Source organism: Magnolia sinica, chromosome 7 (genome assembly GCF_029962835.1).
Source record: "Magnolia sinica isolate HGM2019 chromosome 7, MsV1, whole genome shotgun sequence".
In the NCBI taxonomy this organism is placed as follows: domain Eukaryota; kingdom Viridiplantae; phylum Streptophyta; class Magnoliopsida; order Magnoliales; family Magnoliaceae; genus Magnolia; species Magnolia sinica.
Genome location: NC_080579.1, coordinates 89868502 through 89881487, shown reverse-complemented (window position 1 = coordinate 89881487; position 12986 = coordinate 89868502).

The following is a 12986-nucleotide window of genomic DNA, read 5'->3' as shown; positions in this document are numbered from 1 at the left end:
ATGAGAATTTTATGGAAAAGCTTTGAAAAACGTTAAGAGGTCTCTATATGACTAAGTAAAAAAACCAACATGCTATATTTAAAGCAATAGTTACGTACCTTAGAGATAAAAGAAAGTTCATCTATCCATAAACAATCAATTCAATAAAATTATTTGTTAACTATTGAGCATTGATATAAAAGTCGATGAAGAGGATAAGACTTTAATTTTATTATGTTTGCTACTTCCATCATATTATCATCTTGTTATGACTTCGATTTATAGGAAGGGGACCATAATAGTAGATGATGTTACATATTCTCTCTTATTAAAAGAACTCCTAAAAAAGTCGGGTGATGATGAAGGACATGTTGAAGGCTTCATGCCTAGAGTTAGATTTTCAAAAAATGAGTTAGAAAATCAAGATAACAAGTCTATATCTGAAAAGAAAAGTGTAAGGTATTACTATTATAAGAAGATGGGATGCATGAAGGAGTGTAATAAAGTTACATACAAAAAGAAAGAAAGAAAAAATCTTCATTCTAGTTGTTCTTATCATATATATCATAATAAAAGTGTTCTTCTGATAAGAGTAGTAATGTTGTTTTATTGGTAGCCCCGACTACTGATAATTTTTTAGATACATGGATTCTTGATTCTACCTGTTCCTATCATATATATCCTAAAAAGAATTGGTTAATCACTTATAATGTCACGCCCTGAACTTGGAAACCGGGCTCACAAAATTTTCGATCGCCGAATCCGGCCTCGACAGCCTCCTTAGAACCCCATTCTCGGCTCCCGACACCCATTATTAGGTTCCGATCTTGGGATCCTATAAAAAGGATTTCTAATATCAATTTGATTCATAATGAGCATAACCATAAGCATAACCCATGAACAATAACCACAAGAACACCATCACAAAATTCACTATGATTAAAAACTTTTAAGTACAAGGCGTATGAAAGAGAAATACAATATAATGAAAATAACGGAAACTCCAAAAGCTTGACTGTACGCTCCTGCTGCAACAAGGCTACGGCTGTGTCCTGGCGTCACCTGCACGTATCAATCGTGCATAAGCTTATAGAAAACTTAGAGGGTGGTGTAAGTGTGCGCGCAATATAAGCTTGCTCAGAATGCAATATCAGAGTAATGCGGAATTATGATGATGAGTACATGAATGCAATCAGTCGTACCAAAGCTATGTGGTGCAAGATATGAATGCTATCGGCTATAACACGGCCATGCGATGCGAGATGCAACTCAAGCATGCCAATCCTTATCATATATCAGTATAGTTCTTATTCTGGATAATCACCAGGGTTTAGTATACTCTAAGTCGCACTGCTGCTCTCCTAACCGCACAGTCAAAGTGAGCGTAAGAAACCTCACTATCCGCCTGGCCAATAGTCTGTCAATACCTATCCGGCATGTCGATAGCGGACCCATTCACGAGCTGGTCAAACTCAGCCTAGTATTGCCCCTACCCTCGGGCGAGTAAGGCCACACTCCTTTCCAACTGACCACGACACGATGGGAGACGCGGCCTTCTGGTATTCGGACCTCGTGCGCTCATATATCCACTCGGTCTCGACGTTGGAGTCATCCTCTAATACCATCGGGTTTAGAAATTTTCACTCAGGGACATCTATGGCACTCCGATGCTTAGTAACAATATTTTCGGTATCTAATCCAGCCACCCACGATGTGTCTGTGGAGGCTGTGGCCCTGATGTCACTAGGACATACAGTAATAACAATCACACTAATGCAAGTGCATGAATCATACTATCAGACATGCAACAATTCTGCGCGTACCGATGATTGCTTGCCTCCAAGTGCAGAGGTTCGTAAGTAGTATCCCGTGAATACAGGGTCGATCCCACAGGGAGATGAATTGTGAGAAGAAAAAAATCAAATGCAAAACAAACTAAGTAATAAAATTAATCTGATGATTTGATTTTGGGATTTTTGAATGGATGTAATTCAACTGAATAAAATAACACCCAAGCTTCAAAGTTCCACACCTAGATTAATGTTCTAAAATCATGATGACTTGGATAACACAACTAGGATCTGAGCACTATGGTCAGCCTAATCAAAAAAGAAAACAGTTTAAATATTTTAATAAATGATATAACAGATTAGAAAATAATGGATTTGCACCATAGACATATATTCTCAAGCGCCAGTGATTTTAAGTATTCAATATCTATAGGATAATGAATATCAAAGAAATATAACAGGTTGAGAACATCTCCTATCTAGGAAATCTGATTGATCTAGGGTAAGCTTATCCATCAATGTGGATCTCATATGATGGAAACATATGGATCTTACAAGAGAATAAAAAATAAAATCTAAATAATAGATAACATGCATACACCATTCTTCTCATCATTAAAACAATTAATCATCATAATCTTAAAAAATTATTAAACCCATGTGCTTCCCTTCTAGCTTGGGCTAGAAGGAACTTAGAAAAACATAATTAAATTGTAGAAATAAAAAGCAACAAGAAAGAAAGAAGAAAAAAATACAAATAGAAAAGATCTAAAATAAAAAATAACTTATAAAGCTTTAATAAAACTAAAAACTCTTTAAAAACCCTAAATATTGCTCTTGAATGCTTCTAATGATGTTTAAGAATGTCCTAGGAGGCCCTATTTATAAGTAGGGAACTCCAATTTTCATACAAAGTTGAAAACCCTAGAAAACGCCTCAAATATACGTATTTTCTCAAAATAGACTTCTCGCTGCATAGTTCGTTTAAAACAGACTTTCTGCTGCGTAGTTTTCCAAAATAGACTTCAGAGCTTTAGAATACACTTTTCAGGATGATTTCAGGATTCTTCACTTCAAATCTTCGATTCTTTTCATTCCTCACTTGGTTTTCTTGGATCTTTGGCATGTGAATTCTTCAATCTTGATTTTCTAAGATCCATCCCTTACCTTGGTGATTTTTAAGCATCAAATTCGTACTTTTTAGCACCCTTTTTCAATCCAAGCTCTTAAATTCACCTTGCAACACATACATGAGTAAAATAGAATATTAAGATGATTTATGTTCATAAAACCAAGATATAAATGGAGAAAATTATGCAATATTTGAGTCTCAACAAACCCCCCAACCAGCATTTTGCTAGTCCCGAGCAAAATAAGCGAAGAAAAATAAAAATAAAAATAAAAATAAAAATTATTATTTTTTTTAAAAATTAAAATGAAAAAAATTCTAACTACACCACTTTCACAGGTAATCTTGATTGCATTTAGCATATGCAACAAGTCTTTAAACCCCTAGGTTTCCCCTAGTGGACGAGTTATAGTCTCGTGAGGGTTTACAGAAATGTTACCCACAAACATTGAAAACATGAAAAACAGTTCAACACTCAGAAATTTATACAATTATGCCTCCATTCATCATATGAATTCCAAAACAAAACAATACTTAACCTAAGTCTGAAGTTAGTTAGAATCTCAATTTTCTAATCCATTACATCCTTGAGTTTAGAGACCTAATCAAAATTTAGAATAGTTATGATCCAATATCCTTAGGTGTTCCGTGACACTAGTCTAACTTTGAGAAATATGCATGTTCCATATCCTAACTCCTTTTAATCATCCCAAGAATATGAAATTTCTAGTTATCTCATTTTTTTCATGATATTTCTTCTTTTATCATTATATCCTCATTATTATAGACCACCCTTAGATGAAGATTCCCATCGGGTTTGCTTCATAACCTAAGGTATCGTACTTGTAATGATAACAGTAATGGATACTTAGGTATCCTTAATCAGGATTACTGATACGATTGTTATGGTCATTGCATTCATACTCTATAATAAAAATTTCTTTTTTCTATCACTCTTTTTTTTCTTCAATATTCTCTCTTTTAAACATATATCAATGGTACTAGTTCATTCAACCTTGTTTGAATCAAAAGTTGTTATTCTAGTTTACATATCATATTCCTCACTTAGTTAGATAGGGTGTATTGTGAATTCAGTACATCAAATTACAACTTACTTTAAACTAGTGATTAGATAATTGAACTCATGTTTATAATTTTCAGTTGTCAGAATTCTGACTACCATCATCCTAGAATAAATATTAACTTTGTCTTTGGAATTCGCATAATATCATGTTTACATTCTTGTATATAAACATATTATTTTGAAAATGTTGAAATTTTTTTTTTATATAAACCTAAAAAAAAAAAAACTTAAACCTAACTGAAACCTAATAATAATAAAAATAACAATAAAATAAACTGAAATCCCCTAAAAAAAAACTTTCACATGGATGAATATCCACACCCCCCAACCTAAAATCTACATTGTCCCCAATGTAATGATAATGTAATGTAGAGAACAATAAAAATAAAAGAAAGGGTGGATAGTACTTGCCATGAAAAACTCACCTACTATGTGACACTAAAAAAATTGAATATGATACAAATCCTGCACAAATGCTCCGTCAGACCAGGAGCATCAATCTGAATATTCTGGCTTATGAAGAAGGAAGGACTCCTCTCCCACATGAAAGTTTTCCATATAAGGCTTCAATCTTTGACCATTAACCTTGTACACATTGCCATTACGTGGATTCTCAATTTCAATAGCCCCATGAGTATAAACATTCTTCACAATGTAGGGGTTTATCCATCTTGATCTTAACTTTCTCGGAAAGAACTAGAGACGGGAATTGTACAATATGACCTTTTGCTGAGGTTCAAAATTCTTCCTTAGGATATTTTTGTCATAAAAAGTTTTGGTCCTCTCTTTGTAGATTTTAGAATTTTCATAAGAGTCTCTCCTCAACTCCTTTAATTCATTTAACTCTAATTTCCTTTGTCCACTTGCTTGATCCATATCAAAGTTTAATTTCTTTATTGCCCAGTAGGATCTATGTTCCAATTCCATAGGTAAGTGACAAGCCTTCCCATACACCAATCTGTATGGAGACATTCCAATCGGGGTCTTATAAGCAGTCCTATAAGCCCATAAAGCGTCAGATAGTCTGAGGGACCAATCATTCCTATCTGGCCTTATAGTTTTCTCTAAAATGTGTTTGATTTTCCGATTAAAAATCTCAGCTTGCCCACTCATTTGTGGGTGGTATGGGGTGCTCACTTTATGCTTGATATCATATTTCTTCATCAAAGTCTCAAATGTCCTATTGCAAAAGTGAGACCCGCCATCACTAATGATGGCCTTTGGAGTTCCAAATCTATCAAAAATATTTTTCTTGAGGAATCGTATGACCACTTTGTTATCATCGGTCCTACTTGGAACTGCCTCAATCCACTTTGAAACATAGTCCACATCAACCAATATATAAAGAAAACCAAAAGAAGATGGAAATGGACTCATAAAATCAATACCCCAACAATAAAAAATCTCCAATGGTAAAATTGGGGATAAAGGCATCATGTTACGCCGGGACACTCTTCCCAACCTTTGACATCTATCACAAGCAACACAGAAAGCACGAGTGTCTTTAAACATGGTGGGCCAGTAAAAACCACACTGCAGAATTTTTGCAGTGGTTTTTGTCACGCCCCGAACTTGGAAACCGGGCTCACAAAATTCCGGATCGCCGAATCTGGCGCCGACAGCCTCCGCAGAACCCCATTTTCGGATCCCGGCACCCATTCACCAGGTTCTGATCCTGGGATACTACAAGGAGGATTTCAAGTCATCAGTCTGATTCATAATGAGCATAACAAAAGCATAACCCACAAACAATAACCACAAGAACACCACCACAAAATCCACTATGATCAAAAAGTTTTGAGTACAATGCTGCAGAAAGGGGAAATACAATGCAACAAAAGAAACAAAACTCCAGAAGCTCAGCTGCACGCTCCAATTAAGGCGAGACTATGGTTGCGACTGCGTCCTGGCGTCACCTGCACGCATCAATCATGCATAAGCTTATAGAAAGCTTAGAGGGTGGTGTAAGTATGTGCGCAATATAAGCGTGCTCAAAATGCAAGGTCAGAGTAATGCGAAATCATGGTGATGAGTACATGAATGCAATCAGCCGTACCAAGGCTATGCGGTGCAAGATATGAATGCAACTCAAGCATGCCAATCCTCAACATGTATCAGTTCAGTTCTCATTCAGGATAATCACCGGGGTTCAATACACTCCAAATGGCACTGTCGCTCTCCTAGCCGCACAGTCCAAGTGAGCGTAAGAAACCTCACTATCCGCCTGACCAATAGTCTGCCAATACCTATCCGGCACGTCGATAGCGGACCCATTCGCGAGCTGGTCAAACTCAGCCTAGTATTGCCCCCTACCCTCGGGCGAGTAAGGCCACACTCCTTTCCAACCGACCACGACATAGTGGGAGACGCGGCCTCCTGGTATTCGGCCCTCATGCACTCGTATATCCACTCGATCTCGACGTTGGAGTCATCCTCTGGTACCATCGGGTTTAGGAATTTTCACCCAGGGACATCTATGGCGCCCGTATGCTAGAACCAAGTATTTCCGGTATCCAATCCTGCCATCCATGATGTGTCTGTGAAGGCTATGGCCCTGATGTCGCTAGGGCATACAGTGACTACAATCACACAAATGCAAGTGCATGAATCACACTCTCAGTCATGCAACAGTCTCGCGTGTACCATGCACTTATATGGGGTAACTCCGCCTATCAGGGAGCCCATAAACAGTCGGCCCGAAGGCATATGCTATGATTGGTCACTCCTCATATCAGGCATACATATGGTGCGAATGATCATGAATCATGGATCTATACTAAACATGTATAAAGAGATGGGCTTTAGGTATAATGGAGATGGCCCTAGACGGCCTACTTACCATAATTATGGGCCTATCAGTGGGCCTTAGGGAGAGCTATAATGCGGACATTTAACCAACATTATCAATGTGGACGTCAAACCAACATCGCTCCCAAGGAATGACCTTCCATGAATCACATATTGTAATGGACCTATTTACATCTTATTGGGCCTCGTCCCCACGGCCTTAGGTTCATTAAGTGGGTTGCCTCATATGGGCCTTATATAAGTCAAGTGGGCCGCATCAATGGCCTCATGTACATTGCAATGGGTCATACTCCATGGGCCTTTGAAAACATCACAATGGGTCTCGTAACATGGGCCTTAATATATCAGAGTGGGCCTCGACAACGGGCCACCAATACGTCGAATGGGCCTAATCTCATGGGCCTTATATATATATCAAGGTGGGCCTCCCCAACGGCCAGAAATACATCAATATGGCTCCATCACATGGGCCTAGGGCCCACCATAATATTTATTTGAAATCCAACCTATTCATAAGGTCACGGGACCAGGGGGCCCACCAGGATGTTTATTTGCCATGCAACCCGTGGATAGGGTCACGTGGGCCTAGCCCACGGTAATATTTATTTGCCAGCCAACCTGTTTGTAAGGTCACGTGGACCTGGGGGTCCACTGTAATGTGATTTACAAATCCAGTCCACCCATCATGTGTGTCCCACCTGGTTGACCATCCAAACCAAGTTTCAACCGCATCCAAATTTCAGGTCGGCCCCACCAAATAATTTTATATGTTTTAGGCATATATTCACATGATTTTTGGATGGTGTGGCCCACTTGAGATCAGTATACGGCCGATTTTTGGGGACAGACCATAATCAAAGGGGACCCATCAAATGCTCGGTGTTGATGATCGAAACTCATCACCGTGGGGGCCCCCAGCTGGAGCCGTGAGGCCCCAGCGACCGTCCGCTCGTCACTGCAGCAGCAGCAGCGCTTTAAAATTTTCTTATTATTATTTTTTTTTTTTGGGGCCCACCGAGATGTGATTCACAATCCAGCCCACCCATTATGTGTATCCCACTGTTTTACCCGTCCAGAACTAGTTTCACCTGCATCCAAACTTCAGGTGAGTTCCACCGAGTACTTTTATGATCTGGCATGTCTTCACATAGTTTTAGATGGTATGGCCCACCTGATGATCCGATCGCCTTAAAATTTTGGCTCAACGCCTAAAGAAGAATGGAGAATAGATTGGACGGTGTGGATCACATACATACATCAAGGTGGGGCTTGCATGAGTAGTCCACTAAAAAGCAACTTTTTCTTCCTTTTTTTTGTTAGCCATGCCGTACGCCTACGTCCAGCGTCTGGACGCTGGACGGTTTGGGTAAACACTGCCTCATGGTGGGTCCCACGCGTGAGTGGCCCTTGTTCATCAAGGTAAGTCCCACATGATCATGGCCTACCATATATATAAATATTAATAAAATATTATAATATATCATTTACTCTAAATAGGGGGTGGATCTCTCCTAAAATGAGGTGGGCCACCCTATTTGATGGATGGAGTAGATTTAATATATTGGTGGGGCCCACTTCATTCTAAGGAAGAGAGAAAGAGAGGGAAAGAGAGAGAAATAGAGAGAGATACACGGTGAGATAGAGGAGGGACCCCGCCACTATGGGCCCTCCATTTCATACATGCATACATCAAACGGGTCCCACCACATGTGGCCCAAAAAAAATAGGAGAAATGACGGTGGATCACCCACCTTATCTTCCTTCTCCTTGCTCCCTTGGCTTCAAATGCACCTTGCCTATGCCTTGGATGGTGGATGATGGGGGATTAATGGTGTGGATGAGAGATGGGAGGGTGTAGATGGATGATGGAAGGTGGACCACACTTGAGAGGGAGATGGGAGCTTGGACGCATGAGGCTTGGGGTTGAGTTGCTTGGAGATTTGAGAAATGAGAGAGAGAGAGGAGATATGGATGGGTGAGGTGTGATGGGTGATGGTTTGGGTTGAAAAGTTGAAAAAGGGGTATGGTGGATGTTGAAAATGGGAAAAAGAGGAGTGGTGAGTGGAAAGAGGGTAGATTCTTTGAAAAAAAGAGGGGATGGGGTGATGTACTTGATGTATGGGATGCATTAAATGTTGATTGATGGGACTTATTGTGTAGAGATTCCCTCGAAATCCGTAACGCGCGGTGTTTCTTCGGAATAAACGCTGATCGGCATCTTCTTGCCTGGGTATCGGTTCGGTGCGCAAGTCACGGCGTTGGAACCGCGGCGACGACGCGGTCGCTATGATACAACTTTCGGATCAAGCCGACGTCGGTGCGGGGGACCTGGCCTAGGATCTTGCGCAAACACCGGATATGGTGCGAAGGTTGTCGGAATTTGACCGGAAGGACCGCGGAAGCCAACGGAACAGTACGGATTAGGACACGGGTCTTACAGCTTTCTTAGCAGAAAAATGGCCACCACATGCTTCCATGTGGCAAAAAAAATAACACTCTGAACTTCATCCTCTGAGACACAACGTTTAAAAATTTGATCAATCCCATATTTATATAAATACGGGTCATCCCAGAAGAAGTTCCTAACCTCAGTTTCAAAACGCTTCCTATGTTGTGACTTCCAATGATATGATATTTTTCTCGTTACAAGATAGTTCACTATATCCGCATACTAAGGCAATTTGGAGATCGCAAATAATTGTTCATCAGGGAAAGTGTCCTGGATATGCATCTCTTCAGTGGAATCATCTAAAACCAATCTAGAAAGGTGATCGGCCACTACATTTTTTACTCCTTTCTTATCTTTTATCTCTAAGTCAAATTCTTGGAGTAGGAGGATCCATCTCAAAAGTCTCGACTTTGCATCCTTCTTAAATAACAAATATTTCAAAGCCGAGTGGTCTGTGAAAATGACCACTTTGGATCCCAGTAGGACCTAAACTTATCCAAAGAAAAAACTACTGCAAGTAACTCTTTTTCAGTTGTTGAGTAGTTCACTTGGGCCGAGTTTAGAGCTTTACTCGCATAGTGAATAACGTAGGGCCGTTTATCTTTCCTTTGGCCCAAAACAGCCCCTATGACATAATCACTTGCACCGCACATTAGTTCAAAAGGAAGTGTCCGATCTGGTGGATGTATGATAGGTGCAGTGGTAAGGGATGATTTAATTTTATTAAAGACACTTGCACACTCATCTATCCACTTAAATGAAACATCATTTTGAAGAAGATTAGTCAAGGGTCTAGTAATGACACTAAAGTCCTTGATGAATCTTCTATAAAAACCAGCATGCCCTATAAGTGATCTAATATCTCTAACAGTTCAGGGGATAGGTAGATTAGCTATAATGTCGAGTTTTGATCTACCTCGATTCCATTTTTAGAGATAACATGACCCAAAACAATTACCTTTTGAACCATGAAATGACATTTCTCCCAATTTAAGACAAGGTGTTTCTCTTCACACCTAGACAAGACAAGAGATAAATTGTTGAGGCATTCCTCAAAACTACTCCCAAATACAGAGAAGTCGTCCATGAAAACCTCAAGAAACTTTCCAACCATATTTGAAAAAATGCTTAACATACACCGTTGGAAAGTTGCTGGGGCGTTACACAATCCAAATGGCATCCGTTTGAAAGCAAACGTGCCAAATGGACAAGTGAACGTGGTTTTCTCTTGGTCTTAAGAGCTATCTCTATTTAGTTATATCCAAAATATCCATCAAGAAAACTATAAAAGGAGTGACCTGCTACCCTCTCTAAAACTTGATCAATGAATGGTAGAGGGAAATGGTCTTTCTTTGTGACCTAGTTCAATTTTCTATAGTCAATGTAAACACGCCAACCAGTGGGGACATGTGTTGGTATGAGTTCATTATTAGAATTTTGCATAATAGTTATTCTGGATTTCTTTGGGATTAATTGAGTTGGACTCACCCAAACACTATCGGATATTGGGTAGATGATTCCCACATCTAATAATTTGATCACCTCATTTTTTACAACTTCCATCATGTTTGGATTGAGACGCCTTTGAGGTTGTCTAATTGGTTTGGCGTCATCATCGAGGTGGATCCGATGGGTGCATATGGAAGGGCTTATACCTTTAATGTCAGAAATGGTCTAGCCCAAGGCTCCTTTGTGGTCCCTTAGAACTTTCAATAATTTAATCTCTTGATCCTTCTCTGAAAATGAAGAGATCACCACAGGATAAGTTTTATTTTCACCTAAGTATACATACCTAAGCTCATTTGGTAGTGGTTTTAAATCAAGCTTTGGAACATTGGTTGGTGATGGCAGAGGTCGCAAGTCCTCGATAGATAGGATTTGAGTGCGCGGTCTCCATTGGTACATACTAATGTCTTGGGTGGAAGTGCTCTCATTATCATCAGAAATTTCAGCAAGCATTTTTTTTAAATCAGAATTTTTTAAGTCTCCAATGACTAGAATCAATTCCTCAGTCAGACTAGGTTCCAATTCCTCTTCTTCTATCAAGCAGTCCATGAAATTCAGCTCATGGATCTCATTATTATCAATGGGCTGCTTACATAGATTGAAAATATTTAGTTCTAGAGTCATGTTACCAAAAGACAAGTTCATCATTCCATTCCTGCAATTTATAATTGCATTTGAAGTTGCTAGGAATGGGCGGCCTAAAATAATGAGAACTTGAGCGCTAGCATTTATGCATGGTTCAGTGTCTAGTACAATAAAATTCATGGAGAAGTAGAATTTCTCCACTTGGACTAACACGTCCTCTAAAATTTTTCTTGGTACCTTAAAAGAGCGGTTGGCGAGTTGGAGTGTAATCATGGTTGGTTTAAGCTCGCCTAACCCCATTTGTTTGTAAACTGAATAAGGTACTAAGTTGACACTTGCACCCAAATCTAGCAAAGCATGCTCAATTTAAAATTTTCCAATAATACAAGGAATAGTGGGACTTCCCGGGTCTTTATATTTGGGTACAACCCTTTGTTGAATGATAGCGCTCACTTTCTCAGTAAGGAAGGCCTTTTTGTGCACCTTTAATTTCCTCTTTACAGTGCACAAGTCCTTGAGATATTTAGCATATGATGGAATTTGTCTAATGATATCAAGCAGAGGAATATTAACAGTAACCTTTTGGAGCACATCCAACACCTCTTGATATTTCATGGGGATAGTCGGATTCCGAAGTCTAAATAGGAATGGAACTGGAGGCTCATATGACTTAGTCTCTTTATCATTTTGTTGTTGTGGCTCTTGAACCATAGCCGGTTCATCATTTTCTTGAGACAGTGGCTTATCCTCCAATATTTCTACCGGTTGCATTATCTTGTTATCGATCTCTTTTCCACTTCTCAAGGTAATGATGGCCTTAACTTGTTCATGATGTAGCTCACTTGGATTTGAGTCTCCAATGAAATGTGTGTTTCTACGGTTTGGCACAGGTTGAGAAGGAAAGGTGCCTTCTTCCCTAGTATTTAGTTGAGTCTTAATCCTAGCCACAGCTGTCTTTAATTCCTGATTTGATTGGATTGGAGACTGATTCATTTGAGCTTGAGAGTTCATGAATGTGGTCAATGCATCCTCCACAGATGATCGCTTTGGTGGGGGCACATATGGTGCATTGTTAGGTGCCCCAAAGAAGTTATTTTGTGGAGGTATTTGAGGTGCATTGGACACATTAATTTGTGGTCCATTCCTCCAACTAAGATTAGGATGGTTACGCCAATTTGGATTGTACGTGTTTCCCATTGGTTGCATAACTGACCTTTGGTAATTATTTATAGTATTTGCTTCATCATACTCATGCGTGATATTTTGTACAACTGAGATTATTGGACAATCTTTTGTGTCATGGTCTGTACCACCACAAATGCTATAAAAATTACCTAAGGAAGTGTTTGCTTTTACCATATCAACCTTCCTAATTTCCAAGGCTTCGACCTTTCTAGCCAATGCAACGAATTTTGCATTAAGGTCTTCTTCCTCTCTTAGAACATACATTCCCGCTTTCTCTCTAGGAATGAGTTTAGTTTGGTTTGATTTAGCAGAGACATCCCATGTCTGCGTATTCTCTGCTAACAAATCTAGAAAATCCCAAGCCTCATTATGATCTTTGTCAAGAAAGGTTCCAACACACATCATCTCTATGAACTGACGGGTATCCATGGTGAGCCCCTTTCAAAAGCATCAATCACATGCCATGGTTCA